This window comes from Sus scrofa, chromosome 14 (genome assembly GCF_000003025.6).
Source record: "Sus scrofa isolate TJ Tabasco breed Duroc chromosome 14, Sscrofa11.1, whole genome shotgun sequence".
Classification (NCBI taxonomy): Eukaryota; Metazoa; Chordata; class Mammalia; order Artiodactyla; family Suidae; genus Sus; species Sus scrofa.
The window spans coordinates 140,403,037-140,417,521 of NC_010456.5; the positions used below are offsets into that span (position 1 = coordinate 140,403,037).

At 60.8% G+C, this 14,485-nt stretch overlaps 1 protein-coding gene across 6 annotated transcripts in view; it reads left to right on the forward strand.

Annotated features, from left to right (window-relative positions):
- The window catches only part of JAKMIP3 (Janus kinase and microtubule interacting protein 3), a 98,172-nt gene that overhangs the window by 5,891 nt on the left and 77,796 nt on the right, over window positions 1-14,485 (forward strand). For 4 of the 6 annotated variants that reach the window (XM_013981814.2, XM_013981833.2, XM_013981852.2 and 1 more), the window contains exon 1: window positions 8,169-10,092. The exons of the other annotated variants lie outside the window; for them this stretch is intronic. The gene's annotated coding sequence lies outside the window, so the exon portion shown is untranslated. Of the gene's footprint in view, window positions 1-8,168; window positions 10,093-14,485 lie in introns of those variants that run through there. 6 annotated transcript variants of the gene reach the window in all.

Below are 14,485 nucleotides of genomic sequence, written 5' to 3' on the forward strand. Positions count from 1 at the left end.
CTCGGCCCGTCCTGTCCCCGTGCAGGCTCTCCCTCCCTGCGGGTGGGTTCCCACCCGTCCCAGGCTCTCTGCCCGAGGACCTTTGGCTGCTTTCTGGTCTTTGGCCGCGGGCCGCGGGTCTGCACGAGGGGTCCTGTCCACTCAGGGTTTTCGTGTATTTTCAAGCGTGTCGTGGGCCAGCGTCTTATAAGTGGGCTTTCTAGGCCGAAAGGACAGTGCGTGCGTGGCTTTGCCCAAGTGCCCCCGGGGTGGCCCTGTCCCGCGGCCCGTCCTGCCTGCTTCCACCACCTCCCAGGTGACAGTGTCGGCACACTGCGGGGGGGGTCCTGGGGGGGGTGGCCATCGCCGTGTGTTTGTGTCATGTCTCTCTCACCGGGGCGGAGCTGGGTGGCGTCTCGTCTCTGGGGCTCTGGGCCTCGGGTTCCACGAGGACGGGGTGTTCGCGCCTCGGGCCGGGTTTCCGCGGGTCTCTGGGCGGGTGGGGCTCTTTTCTCCTCGGTGTTCCGGGTTCCTGGTATCTGAGCCCTGACCTGTGAGAGCCGCGGCCCGTGTCCCCCGGTCTGTCGTGCGCGGTTAATGTGGCTGTGGGAGCATCGCCTCTTGTCGTTGGCTTCTCCCCCATGTGTCAAAGCACCTGCTTGCCCTTTGCCTGAGGCGGACCCTCCTGCGCAGGGTCCCGGGGCGGGGGCGGTGTGGGGAGAGTGGCCGGCAGGTCGAAGCCCCTCCTCTGGAGACTGGGCCCCGTTGGGGCTTCGACGGTGACGCCGGGAGGCACCCGGGCGGGTGGCAGTCCCAGATAGGCCCCTTGGAAGCCTTGCCCTCGGGACGGGTACCCTGGCCGCCCAGCTGCCCAGCCGCCCTGTGTAGGAAGCTTCTGGAGGGCCTCCTGAGCTCGCAGCCCCGGCCCCCTGCGCACCCCTGGCAGGGCTTGGCCTCCAGCTGCGCTCAGCCCACCCTCCTGACCACACAGCCCCCAGCGAAATACGGGTTCTAAGCCCGCACGTGGCAGGGGCGGGGGTCGTCTGTTGAGGCGACAGTTGTGATGGGAGGCGAGACAGAGCTTTGTCGTCTTTTCGTGGAAGATGTTTTGGTTTTTTGGGTTTTGTTTGTTCATTTCGTTTGGTTTTGGCTGTGCCCATCGCACGGGGAAGTTCCCTGGCCGGGAATCGAACCTGTGCCACAGCGGTGGCAATGCCGGATCCTTAACCCGCTGAGCCAACGGAGAACGGCCCTGGAAGACGTTTTTAATTTGGTTTTGGCTGTTGCGGAGTTTTGTTTTCTTTTTCTGGTCGCTCCGTTTGTGTTGAGAGGAAATTGGGGGAGGTTCCAAACGACGCGGGCCCTGCCCCTTGGCCTGCAGCTCAGAAGCGTTTTTCTAAATTCCCACCTAATGGCTCCCCTGATGGATTCGGGGTGAAATCTCTTGCGCTGTCTCTCCGGCTGTCGCCCCCACGTTCCCCCGCTCCTGCCTGCCGTGCAGTGACCCGGGCTCTTCCTCTCTTGTGTTTAAGCGCCGCGTGTTCTGTGTTCTGCTGTTTCCTGGTCCCCGTCGGAAAACAGGCGGAATTCACTTCTCAGGGGCTGCAGGGAAGCCGGACCCGCCTCCCACTTAACACCGGACTCGGGCGGCTCCTGCCCGCCCTGACTTGCCTGCTTTGTGTTTGGCGTCTCGTTTCTGCTAGTTTACCGCGTGGCACTGCCGGACCAGTGTCGGTTTTACCATCTTGGTTTCCCGTCTCTGCCCACGGTTAGCGCCCTGGCCGCCTTTCCGTTCTTTGGGCTCCGCGTGGGCCCTGGCAGACCTCTTGCCGCCTTTGTGGGGAGCGGGCACCCACGCTCTCGGGGCCCTTCTCCCTCTTTCTCATCTCCTGCCTTCCTTTCCTTCTCCTCCTTCTTTTTTTTTTTTTTTTGGTCTGAAAAGTTTTTTTCTTTCAAGAACGAGGGTGAAATATATTTTTACTGGGCATAGAATTCTTGTTTGACTGGGTTTGTTTTTTTGTCTTTTTAGGGCTCCACCCTCCGCATGCGGAGGTTCCCAGGCCAGGGGTGGAGTCGGAGCTGCACCTGCCGGCCTCCAGCACAGCTCAGAGCAGCGGGATCCTGAACCACCCTGAGTGAGGTCAGGGAGCGAACCCGCATCCTTGTGGTTCCTCGTTGGAGTCATTTCTGCTGTGCCACTCGGAGACTCCCGGCAGGTGTCTTGCGGGCTTGTTTAACCCTTTCTCCCACTGCTGCTCTGACGAGAAGTTAGTTGTCAGCCTCACTGTCTTCGCTTTGAACAGAGACTGTTTTCTTTTTCTCTTTGGCAGATTTTACTATTTTCTCTTTGTTTCTTTTTTCCTCGCGTTTCGTTACCATTTGTCTTGATTTTGACCTGCTTTGTATCGTCGGATGGCTGTCTGTCATCAAGGGCAGAGGCTTCTCGGTCGCATCTGCAAATTTGCATCCAAGTTTTTCCTCTCGTTTTCCTCCTCAGAGACCTTCCCATGCTGTCTCTCTCCTCTGTCTTGTGCATTCTGCCCTTCCTGGGGTCACTTCTGGGTCATTTCTTCCCAACTGTCCTCCAGATAACCAGTTCAGGCTGTTGCTTGGGATGCATTGTGTCTTTTTTTTTTTTTTTTAATCTTGCAGCATTTGCAGCATATGGAGGCTCCCAGGCTAGGGGTCGAATCGGAGCTGTAGCCACCGGCCTACACCACAGCCGCAGCAATGCAGGACCCGAGCTGCCTCTGCGACCTACACTGCAGCTCACGGCAATGCCGAATCCTTAACCCACTGAGCAAGGCCAAGGATTGAACCTGCAACCTCATGGATCCTAGTCGGATTCGTTTCCGCTGAGCCACGCTGGGAACTCCTCCGTTGTGTCTTAACTCCAGTCGTTGTATTTGTTTTCTAAAGGGCTCTCTGTCTTACTCAGGTTTGGGAAGTCATGTTGCATCATCTTCTACCCCACAAAGTTGCATCAAGCTTGTCACTTGTTTCTTTAAAGAAATAGAAGGAGCCCGTCACAGGGCACTAGGGGTGGGGGGTGGTGGCGCCCGGGGACTCTGCTCTCTGCTCCATTGTGTCCTGAACCCAAAACTGCTCCAAAAAGCAAAGCCTGTTTAAAAATAGAAAGAGCTGTTGTTTCGTACGTGGTGTTTGTTAATTCCCGTCTGAAGGTCGTGTGAGTCTCTTGCTATTTTTTAAACTCAGTTCTTGCTCATGTGCTTGGTGCGCTGGCTTCCCTGGTGTCAGTAGCTGCATGTTAGTCATTGCCCTTTAACCATTGTCTGTGGGTCTCTCTGAGGCCTCGGGGGAACAGCCCTTCTCAGACAGGGTCACCTGTGCCCCTGGCGGGCAGCTGGGCACCTGCTTGGCACCACTGCAGACCACTTCTCCACCCCGAGGCCCCTGTTCCACTCTGGGCGCACCTGCTCCACAAGGGCTGCCTGTCGGCCCCACTCCTCAGGGCTGGGGTTTAGGTGTTTTTTTGTTGTTTTTGGTTTTGTCTTTTTAGGGCCACACCTGTGGCATATGGAGGTTCCCAGGCTACAGGTCAAGTTGGAGCTGCGGCCGCTAGCCTACACCACAGCCACAGCAACACAGGATCCGAGCCTCGTCTGTGACCCACACCACAGCTCATGGCAACATGGAGCCTTAACCCACTGAGTGAGACCGAGGATCGAACCTGCATCCTCTTGGATGCTAGCCAGACTCGTTTCTGCTGAGCCACGATGGGGACTCCAGGACTATTTTCTTCCCCCTTTTTCTTCTTCTGCCACTGCTGCTTCCCACCATAGCAGCCTTCTCTTCGGCCCTGTGGAAAGGCGTGGGGGATGCAGGGGTGAGCACAGCTCTTGGAGAGCCCTGGGGCTTAGCCCTTCGGTCCCAGCTTAGTCCTGGGTGAAGCCCCACTGGGGCACGTGTTCTCTCATGTCCCCTCCACGGGGACTGATGTCTTTAGGCTTGTCCCCTCCATGGGGGCTGATGGCTTTTGGTCTTTCCATAATCTGCCATCCCTCTGTCCAGGCTGCCCTGGGACTTGGCTTCTCAGGGTCTTCGTGGCCTTTCGGGGAAGGCGCGTGAGTTGCAGGGGAGCCAGCCTGCCGCTGCCTGAGGAGCCTTCTGAAACGTGGAGTGTTGCACACCGCGTGGAGATGTTGCTTTTTGTCCAGAGTGGAGCCGTGGGAGCAAAAAGCTGACTGTCTTTTTTTTTTTTTTCCTTTGGCTGCACTTTGGATGCAGAAGTTCCGGGGCTGGGGGTGGAATCGGACCCGCAGCAGTGACGATGCTGGATCCTTAACAGCTAGGCCACCAGGGAACTTAAAAAAAAAAAAAGCTGGCTGTTCAAAGTAGGACTGCAGCCTTGAGGCCACGTCGTTGCGGTTTTTCAAGGTCATTTTTGGAACGACCATGGGTGGACCAGGGGACGGCCATCCGTGAACTTGGAAGAGCATGTGGGCTGAGGCGTCTGCACCCTGAAACAACCTCTAACCCCAGTGCCCAGTGCCGGTGTCAGCCACGACTCAGAAAGCAGCAGACCAGTTGGGGGGGGGTCAGTTAAGGTGGAGGGGCTCCCTGGGAGAGGCCTGTCGCCTTTCTCCCCTGAAAACCCTCCACCAAGAATTTATTTATTTGTATTTATTATCATTATTATTGTCTTATTAGGGCCGCACCTGTGGCCTACGGAAGTTCCCAGGCTAGGGGTCAAATCGGAGCTGCAGCTGCCGGCCTACACCACAGCCACAGCAACGGGGGATCCTTAACCCACTGAGTGAGGCTAGGGATCGAACGCGAAACCTCATGGATGCTAGTTGGGTTCGTTAACCACTAAACCACCACGGGAACTCCCACCAAGAATCTTAGCGATGGGTTGTGTGAAGCCACCGCGGAGCTCCCTCTGAGGACAAGCTCAGGAAGTAGCTCTGGGGTTAATGTTTCTTGCAATTGGTGGTCGCAGGGGGTGCAGAACAGCACATAGGGGGCTGGCAGACCCGGAGGCAGGTGATTGGGCTGATGGGCAGGCGGGCGGGTGAGTCCAGGCAGAGCCCCCACCGGGCAGCCCAGCCAGTGGCACAGGCCTGCAGAGCTGATGCCCAAGCCAGGGCACCGCAGCCGCCACTCAGGCCTGGTCAGCTGCCCCGCGGGCGGTCAGGGAGCTGTCACCCGGGGGCCCGAGAAGGAGCAGCGTCGCGGAGGGAGCCGCCCTTCCTCACCCAGGGTCCTGCACCCCCAGGTCGGCTTGGGGGACGGGGGACCCCTTGGGGCGCTGCAGGGTCCCGGCTGCCGTGGGGCTCACAGGGCAGGCTTCTGGGCACCACCGGCCTCTCTGTTGCTCCTGATTCTCCGGGAGGCGGTGCACAGTCTTGCTCAGCAGTGGTGGCTCTGCTGTGACCGCGTCCCCAGGAGTCGTGCGGGGTCACGCAGGTGGCCGTGCGTGCGGGCGCCTAGTCGCGAGAAGCCCCCGCAGAGCAGTTGGCTCGACCAGTGCGTGAAGCAATTCAAGTCCAACACCTTGTTTTAGGGCAGCAGTTGGGAAATGGAAGCAAAGCAGGTGTTGCCAGGAAGCCCACAGGCCGTGGGGGGAGCCGCCCGCCCGCTGCTTTGACCACGGCCGCTCTGCCTTCTCAGCCTGCAAAGAAGTGCCCTCTGAACTTGGGGCCCTGGTCGGCGGGGGCCTGAGCTGCCCCCTCGTTCCTCTCTGCCCCCAGCTCTGCAGCCCGCGGGGTCCCTCTGTGCCGGCCAGCAGCGGACCTGGCCTCCCCTGGGGGGTCCTGGCCTCAGACCCCCACCCCTCGCGTCTCTCAGACGCCCCCCCCACTGATGCCCGGGCGGCATCACACCCACCTCTCTGCTGCCACTCCCACAGGCCCTGCACACACCCCCACCGCACGCTTTTTCCGCTGGGGACCGTGGGTGGCAGTGCCCTGGGCTGCCCACCCCTGGTGGCATCACCTGCCCATCACCTGCTTGTTTGCGGTCAGTCAGCGCCTGTCTTTTCAGAAGCCCGGCTCAGAGTGAGGTCAGAGGGGGTCAGAGCAGGGTCAGAGCGAGGTCAGAGCAGGGTCAGAGAAAGGTCAGAGTGGGGTCAGAGCAGGGTCAGAGTGATATCAGAGCAGGGTCAGAGTGAGGTCAGAGCCAGATCAGAGCGAGGTCAGAGCGAGGTCAGAGCAGGGTCAGAGTGAGGTCAGAGCCAGATCAGAGCGAGGTCAGAGCGAGGTCAGAGCAGGGTCAGAGCGAGGTCAGAGCGGGGTCAGAGCGGGGTCAGAGAGGGGTCAGAGAGAGGTCAGAGAGGGGTCAGAGAGAGGTCAGAGCGGAGTCAGAGCGGGGTCAGAGCGAGGTCAGAGCGGGGTCAGAGAGGGTCCGAGTCAGGTTGGCCTTGTCGCCGGTGGGCGAGGTGACTCTGAGCCTCTTTCTCACTCGGGAGCCCGGCTGTGCTGGGCCAGGGCGCTGCGGGCAGGGCTGCGGGGGTGGGTGGGGGCTGGGCAGACCCGCACTTCCCTCCAGTTTAAATGCAACTGCGCACAGCCCTCCCCGACATGTTCCTGCGGAAAAACCGCCCTCGGGGGGCCTCGCAGTGTAGCCGCTGCGTCCATGAGGGTCTGTCCCGGGTGCCCCGGTCCTTTGACACTCCAGACGCACCCCTTCTTCCCCCACCTCTCTCTTGCCTCCCCCACCCCCCGACTGGTAGCCGCTGGTTTGTTCTCTGTATCTGTGAGTTTGCTCCTTTTTTGTTTTATTCACTAGCTTGCTGTCTTTTTTTAGATCCCGCATGAAAGTGTTATTATAGCGTGTTTGTCTTTCTCTGACTTACTTCACTTGGCAAAATGCCCTCCACGTCCGTCCGTGTTGCTGCAAATGGCGACATTTCATCCCTTTAGTGGCTGAGTGGTGGCCACTGCTGCACGGGCCGTCGCCTTTACCCACGTGTCCACCTGCTGCTCCCCGACCCTCTTGTCTTGATCCACCGCAGGGGCCTCATCCACCAGCAGTGGAGCCTTCACCATGCTCCACGGTGAGCAACCCACTTCTGGAACCCTGCCCTGGGCTCCAGAACGCTGCCCGCCCTGGGTACCAGGAGCCCCCGAGGCTGCCCTCTGCACCAGTTCTCTCGGTGAGGTCCTCCCAGCACCCACCCCCCGCAAGGCAGCCCCAGGACAGGCCCATGTCGGGGCGAGGCCCCAGGGAACAGGAACGGGGGGAGCGAGGCAGGGATGGGAGAGGCCCCGCAGCCGGTGTGAACACTTCGGGGTGTGACCCCACTGGAGCCGAGCTGAGGAAGGACAGACGGGGGCTTGCGGCACCCGGACGCGGCCGCACAGGGCGGTGTCAGGACCGAGTGGACGAAGCCCCGTGCTTGCACCTGCGCCCGCACGGAGCCCTGGTGGCCCCATCCACCAGCCGTCGTGCGTGTCCTTCCTGGCCTCTTCGTGACCTCACCCGCGGCCACCTCCTCCGCCTCCCCGTGAGGCCGGTGGTAGGGCCTGGCGCTGGGCGCCGGTGGCGGGAACAAGGCAGCTGTGTCCTGTCTTCGTACCATGAAAGGGGCGTCCTCTCTGGTGCAGCCTGGTCACCGCCCCCCCCAGCTCCCCAGCGTGAATGCGCCTATTCTTTGCTGTGGCTTCTGAGGACACACGTCCGTGACTGCCCAGCACGGGGTGCTGTGTTCACTTGCACACGGGCGCTGAGGGGCAGGGACAGGGCGGGGTGATGTCCCAGCCCGAGGACCCCCTCCGCACACCCGCAGCTGGGGAAGGTCCCAGGGCAGGGGTCGAGCCCCACTTTTGGTTCTTTTGTGTATAAATAAGCCCAGACGTGGGGCTGCTGGACCACGGGGCGATTCTACTTTCTGCGGAGCCGAGCGGCTGTTTTCCCTTCCAGCCACGTGCGCACAAGGGCGCCGCTGTCTGCACAGCCCTGCCGCCGCTGACCGCTGTTTTGACTTGCATTGTCCCCGAGGAGGAGTGATGCCAAGCATCTCGCCGTGAGCTTCTTGGCCGTTTTGCTGTTTCCTCTGGAGAACTGTCTGCAAGTCCTTTGTCCGCCTTTTGGAGCTGTGGCCTAGGAGTTCTCTGTATACTCCACGTACTAATCCCTCCTCAGAAAGGTGATTTGCAAATACTTCCCAGTCCATGGGTTGCCTTTTTACTCTGTGGATAGTGTCTTTTTTTTTTTTTTTTGGGCCACACGGAGGCAGATGGAAGTTCCCAGGCTAGGGGTCGAATAGGAGCTACGCCACAGCCCCAGCCCCAGCCACAGCCACAGCCATGTGGCTCCTTAGCCCACTGAGCAGGGCCAGGGAGTAAACCCACCTCCTCACGGATGCTAGTCGGGTTTGCTACCCCAGAGCCGTAGCGGGAACGCCAGTCGTGTCTTTGAGGCACAAACGTTTAACCTTCCTGAAGTCGACTTGTCGATTTTTCTTCTCACTCTGCCTTTGGTGCCACGTCCGAGAAGTCATTTTTAAGATCAGCGTCCTGAAGCTTTTGTCCTGTTTTCTTCCAAAAGTTCTCTTGTTTTAGATCTTACCTTTAGGTCCTTGATCTGTTTTGAGGGAATTTTTGCCTGCTGTGTGAGGCGAGGGCCCAGCTGCACCCTTTGCAGGTGGACACCCTGTTTTCCCGGCACTTTTTGTGGAAGACGCTGCCCTTTCTCTGAACGGTCTTGGCTCCCTGGTCCAGAGTGACGCGTCCGTGTGCAGGAGGGTTTATCTCCGGGCTCTGCCTTCTCTTCCGTTGGCCTATTTGTCCTTAACGCACACGCTTACTTTCAAAATTAGACATGTGAGCACATCCTGCACACACACACGTTGCAGCTGGCTTCGAAAAATGTTGATTACGTGTCGGGAGCCTAAGGCCGTGTCCTGGTACGTGTGCGTCCCTGTTTATGTAAATTGTCTCTTGGACATTTAGGAGGCTTCCCGTTGCTCACTGGTGGGTTATGGGCACGTTGTCACAATCGTCCTCAAATGGGCTCTACTTAGGGTTCTCAGCGCCATGCCTGGCACGGGGTCAGTGGCAGGAAAGGCACGTGTTCAGCAGCCTCTGCACAAACGCCAGTAACAGTGTCACTTCCTTAGGACACGTTCCTAGAGGTCACGTTTCCGGGCTCGAGCAGCGCACCTGCTGCCCCCCTCACCTGGCTCGGAGCCGCCCTGAGAAGGGAGGTGGGGCCTGGGCAGACCCCACAGACGGCGAGCCTTCCTGCTTCAGGGCCCAGCCGTGCCTGGGCATCGTGTAGGGTTTGGATCCTGGCTCCAGCCCTGCCGGGGGGGTGGCCGCGGCCACATCACCCGACCTCCCCTGGCCGGCAGTGTGGCTGCAGGGTCTGTCGTGCAGGGCCATGATCGCAAGGCCGTCGGGATCCCAGTCCTGTCTCCTTGGTCAGCTCAGAGGAGCTGGACTCCCAGGGCCTCCAGCGTGGAAGTCGGCTGGATTTACTGAGGCAGCCCCTGCGCTCATCCGTGCATGGGTGATGCTGGCCTCCTTGGAGTCAGGCTGTGTCTTGCTTCCCCAGAGATCAGTGCATGCCAACCCCCTCTAGCCCCTCACCGTTAAAATAAAAAAGCCCTTGCAGCGGAGTTTCATTCATGTGACTGAGTCAGAGCCGCATAACCGCAGAGGGGGTTCTCTAGGGAACTGAGGACCGGAGGGCTGTCCCAACGCCCCGGAGGCGGAGGGGCGCCCCGTGGCGGGGGTCCCCCATCCCGCGGCGCCCACCTGGCTTCTCCCGGAGGGTGAACACAGCAAAGCCGCCTTCGGATGCCCGTCTCCACGGCTGAGCCCTCCCAGCGGCAGCGCCTCCGCTTCCCTCCCCACCCGGCGTCGTCCACGCAGCCTCCAGGCGGAGCGCGAGGCTGGAGCCGCTGAGCGGCGCTGGGCCCGCGAGCCTCCCGACGGCGGCTGCTTAGAGACGCAGGCAGACGCTCCCTCCCCCGGCCGCGGCCGCCGCGTGGTAAATTCCATCGGAGAAGCGGCGGCGCGAGCGCTTTGCTGAGTCACAGAACCGGGAGCGACTGCCGCCGCCGGGCGGAGTGCGGCCGAGCCGAGGGCGTCCCGGGCGGAGGAGCCTCCCCGGGGCAGAGGCGCCCGGGCCCCAGGGGCTGCGGGAGTAAGTGCTTCTGGCTCGCGGCTGCGGGGGCTCTGCGGGGGCTCTGCGGGGGCTTCGCGGGGTCTGGGTTGGGCACAGGTCTTCCCGGAATCGGCTTCTGTATTTGGCATGTGCGCAGACGTAGCCAGAGGCTCCCGGGGGTGGGGCGGGGGCTGTGCCATCTTCTGTGTGCCAAGGACCTCACCGCCCCGTTTCACACCCAAGCGCCCGCGTGCGTTTGGGGGAGGGCCGGGCTCGGCTCAGGAATCTGGGTTTTTCTCCTTAAACCCAGGATTTGTCTGATCCCTGCTACGCGCTGGGGCTGGTTCTCACGCAGCCGTGGGGCGGAGAGAGGCTGGGCGTGGTGAGAACCGGGCACAGCCCGCAGGCCCCGCGGGGCCCCGTTCTGCTTCCAGCTGGTTTCTGTTTTAATAACAGGCGTGTTTACGCGCCCCCGCCCCTGCCCTGGCCCGCCTTTGGTGGGGTGCTGTCCTCTCCTTAAACCTTCATCAAGAATCTCAGCTGCCCATCGACAGACTTCAATTCCCACGCTTGGGGCTCGGGTGTTTGGAGTCATGGCAGCTTCTGAGCTGATTTCCAGCGCTTTTCCTTGAAGGAGGCGGGTGTTTCTCGTCATGCCCCAGTTTCACCAGTTCACAGGAAGTCGGGGTGCATCAGGGTGGCAGGCTGTGGTGGACAGAACACCCCAGGGAATTTGACGGCCCGTGAATTACTTTGATCGGAAAGGGATGTGGGTGAGATGAGCTGTCGCTGTCAGTGCGCCAGGCGGTAGGTGCTTTTGCTGCTGCCTCGGATCCTGAGTGTGGGGGGACCGGGCTCTGTCCAGTTCCAAACCCAGATCGGAGCTGTGGACCTAAGGCTGGATGGGCTCGATAGCAAATGCTCCCTTATTCCGAGGGGCGGCACGGCAGGAAGGTAAAGCCAGCCGTGGCACAACCTCGGTTTATCCACGGCGCTGCCAGCCAAAGGCCGGCCTCCGGGGAGCTGCCCTGGGGACTTCGGGGCGTGGTTGAGTACAAGCCCCGCAGAGGATGGCAGCTTCCTCCCTTCGAGGGCTGAGGGCACCTGGGCACCTGCCTGGGTATCTGGCCCCTCCCTCGTCGGGTGACTAGAGGGCGTGCCTGATATTCCATCCAGGCCACACGCCAGCTCCGTTCCTGTTGCCATGGAGACACCCTGGAAGAGCCGCTGCTCTGAGGTCCTGTCCGACAACAGGGACCAGTGGGCGGGAAGGAGGGGGGATTCCTCTCCAGCCCCCTCGTCGGGGAACTAGCCGCCCTGAGCTGGCGACTGTCCTGAGGGTGTTCTCGGGGGTTGACCTCGACCGCGGGCTTCTGTGAGCTGGACCGATGCTGGGTCTCTTTGGTTTTCCTTGCTCCTTAGTTTCTAGACGGTGACACCCGACGTGAAGTGGGGGTGATGCTCGCTCTGCATTCGGACCCAAAACGGCCCTGTTAGCCCAGGGATTGAAGAGGTCCAGGGCTCGGCCACAGCGACCATGTATCTTTTGGGACTGACACCCCCCATCCTCTTCCTTGAACCTGGCGGGTGGGTTTCCCGTCTCAGAAGCACTGGTCTCAGCGCCGCAGACCAGATGGGGCCCGTCCTGCTTGTGGAGGGACCCCCCTCCCCCAGCCTCCTCCCCGAGGGCCCCCAGGGGCTGGGCCAGGGCTGGCCGCCCCTTCTGACCCCTCAGGACGCCACCCCACAACAGACCCTAGCTGCCATTTTCCAGGTGGCACAGCCGACAAGCTGTGGTCGTGGGGACCACCTCGGGGACATAGAGGCCTGGACTCAAGGACCTCCTGGCCTCAAAGTGAAGCCGGGCCCCAGGCTGGCAGCGGGAAGGCAGCCCACGCCAGGATTCTGCCCCCCTTGGGGAGGCCCTGGAGGTTTGCAGCCGAGGGACTCTGTAGATCAGGCACCTCCCGGGTGGGTGGTCTCCGGGTATGGTGTTTAGCTGTGGCCTGTCCCTGCCCCTGTGGCGTCTGGCGCTGTGGGCTGAGCTGCGGCCCCTCCTGAGCCCCGGCCACCTGACGGGGGGTTGACCCCGTGTGCCGTGGACTTTGAGGAACCCCCTGGGTCTTTCCACCTGTGGAGGGCTCTGTGTGAGCGCCCGGCGGGGGGCTGGGGGGCTGGTGGCCTGGAGGGGCCCGAGCCTGCGTCCTGCCCCGGTTCACCTGGCCGCCGCATGGTGTCACGCTGAGCCCCGTGCTCCCCGTGGCGGCGGAGGGTCAGAACGCGAGGGCGTGGGAACCGTCACCCCCACACCCGGGCCCCCCACGGGCCCCTCCTCAGCGCCGAAGTCTTTGGAAACAGACTCTAATCAGGAAGACGTGCACTGGTCCCGAAGCACCAAGGGGCATGTGCCCCCGTTGGGCACCTTCAGTCTGAGGTTCATCTCAGCTTGGGGCCCCTGGGTGTGGCAGCTGCTGATGCAGTTCAGAAGTTTGTATGTTTGTTTGTTGTCCTTTTAGGGCTACACCCGCACCGCATGGAGGTTCCCAGGCTAGGGGTCGAATGGGAGCGGCAGCCATCAGCCTACACCACAGCCACAGCGACGCGGGATCCCTAACCCACGGAGCAAGGCCAGGGATGGAACCTGCATCCTCGTGGAGGCCAGCCGGGTCATTAACCGCTGAAGCCACGGCAGGAACTCCATTTCTGAAGTTTATTAAAAAGCAAAGGTGGGGAGTTCCGTTGTGGTGCAGCAGAAATGAACCCACCTGGTATCCATGAGGATATGGGTTCGATCCCTGGCCTCGCTCTGTGGCTTAAGGATCCTGCATTGCTGTGGCTGTGGTGTAGGCCAGTGGCTGCAGCTCCGATTGGACCCCAAGCCTGGGAACCTCCATATGGCGCGGGTGCGGCCCTAAAAAGACAAACAAATAAGTGAAAAGCAAAGTTGGCTTGTGCCGTGCTCTGCTCTCAGGGCGGGAAGAAGGTGAAGGCCAGACAGGACGGTGATGACGCTGGGCGGGGAGCCTGGTAGCTCCAGGTGCTTCCCGAGCCCTTTGCTAACCCGCGTCCAGGCGGCGCGCGTTCGCTGAGCCCGGCACGCGGGCTCCTGTGGGCTCAGGCCTGGCGGGCTGCAGGGGTGGGGTCCCAGCCAGTGTGGAGTCTGGCCCCACTGCAGGGTCCCCCGCCACCAGCCCCGGAGAGAGACTGGCCGACGGCTCCCCTGCGGTCGCTGTCCCCTTCTCCTGGCGCCCGCGTGCTCCACCTGTGATCCGCCGTCTAAACGGCGCTGTCCTCCTCTGAGAGCGCGGTTTCTACATCCTTCCGGTCACCCACGGCCACGCGTGCCCTCTGCCCAGTGGGGCAGAGCTGGCTGCCCCGGGAAGGCCTCTCGCTTCCTGTCATTCGTGCATGTGTTATTATTTCCTGCTCATCCGGAGCAGGAACCCAGCTCTGAAGCTGGCCCAGCCTCTGCCTCTTCACATGTTCAGGGCTGTTCGTTGGATGTAGGAAGAACTTCGTGCTCACGGCTTTAAAAAGTGCCCAGAGCCTCCGGGGGCATCCCTGTCAGGGCGGGACCAGCGCTCTGGGTTGGGGCAGTTGTAATATTTGCTGGAGGAAACCTGGAGAAGACAGAGCAGGTGGTGGGAACCAGAGCCCCACCTGCCACTGACGTGGGAGGTGAGGTTTCCTCCCCGTCCCACCCCCGGGCTGGCCAGCATCGGCTCCGTTACCAGCCCGCAGAGCCGCTCAGGGTCTTTTCTGGGCACTGGGGGGACATCGTGGCCAGGGATTGAACCCACATCCTCAGGGGCACTATGTCTGGTTCTTAACCCACTGAGCCACAACAGGAACGCCAGGATTCGGAATGGCCTCTTTGGGATAGAATCTGAGATATGAAATTCCTAGTTAGTAGCACTTTGGAGCTCCCGCTATGGTGCAGTGGGTTAAGAATCTGGCAGTGGCGTGGGTCGCTGCGGAAGCCTGGGTTTGATCCCTAGCCCGGTGCAGTGGGTTAAGCATCCCACGCAGCTGTGGTGTAGGTGGCAGCTGTGGCTTGGATTTGATCCCTGGCCCAGGAACTTCACTTTCTACACGTGTGGCCGAAAAAGAGAGAAAAAGCAGAGCACTTTAGGATTTAAAAATTCATATTATCAGAGTTCCTTTTGTGGCTCAGCAGTAGCAAATCTGACTAGCATCCATGAAGACATGGGTTCGATCCCTGGCCTCGCTCAGTGGATTAAGGATCCAGCATTGCCCTGAGCTGTGTTGTAGATTGTAGACACGGCTCAGATCTCGTGTTGCTGTGGCTATGGTGCAGGTAGGCAGCTGTAGCTCCGATTCGACCCCTAGCCTGAGAACTTCCATATGCCATAGGTGTGGCTCTAAAAAAGCCAAAAAAAAAAAAAATCATATTACCATATTGCTTTCCAAA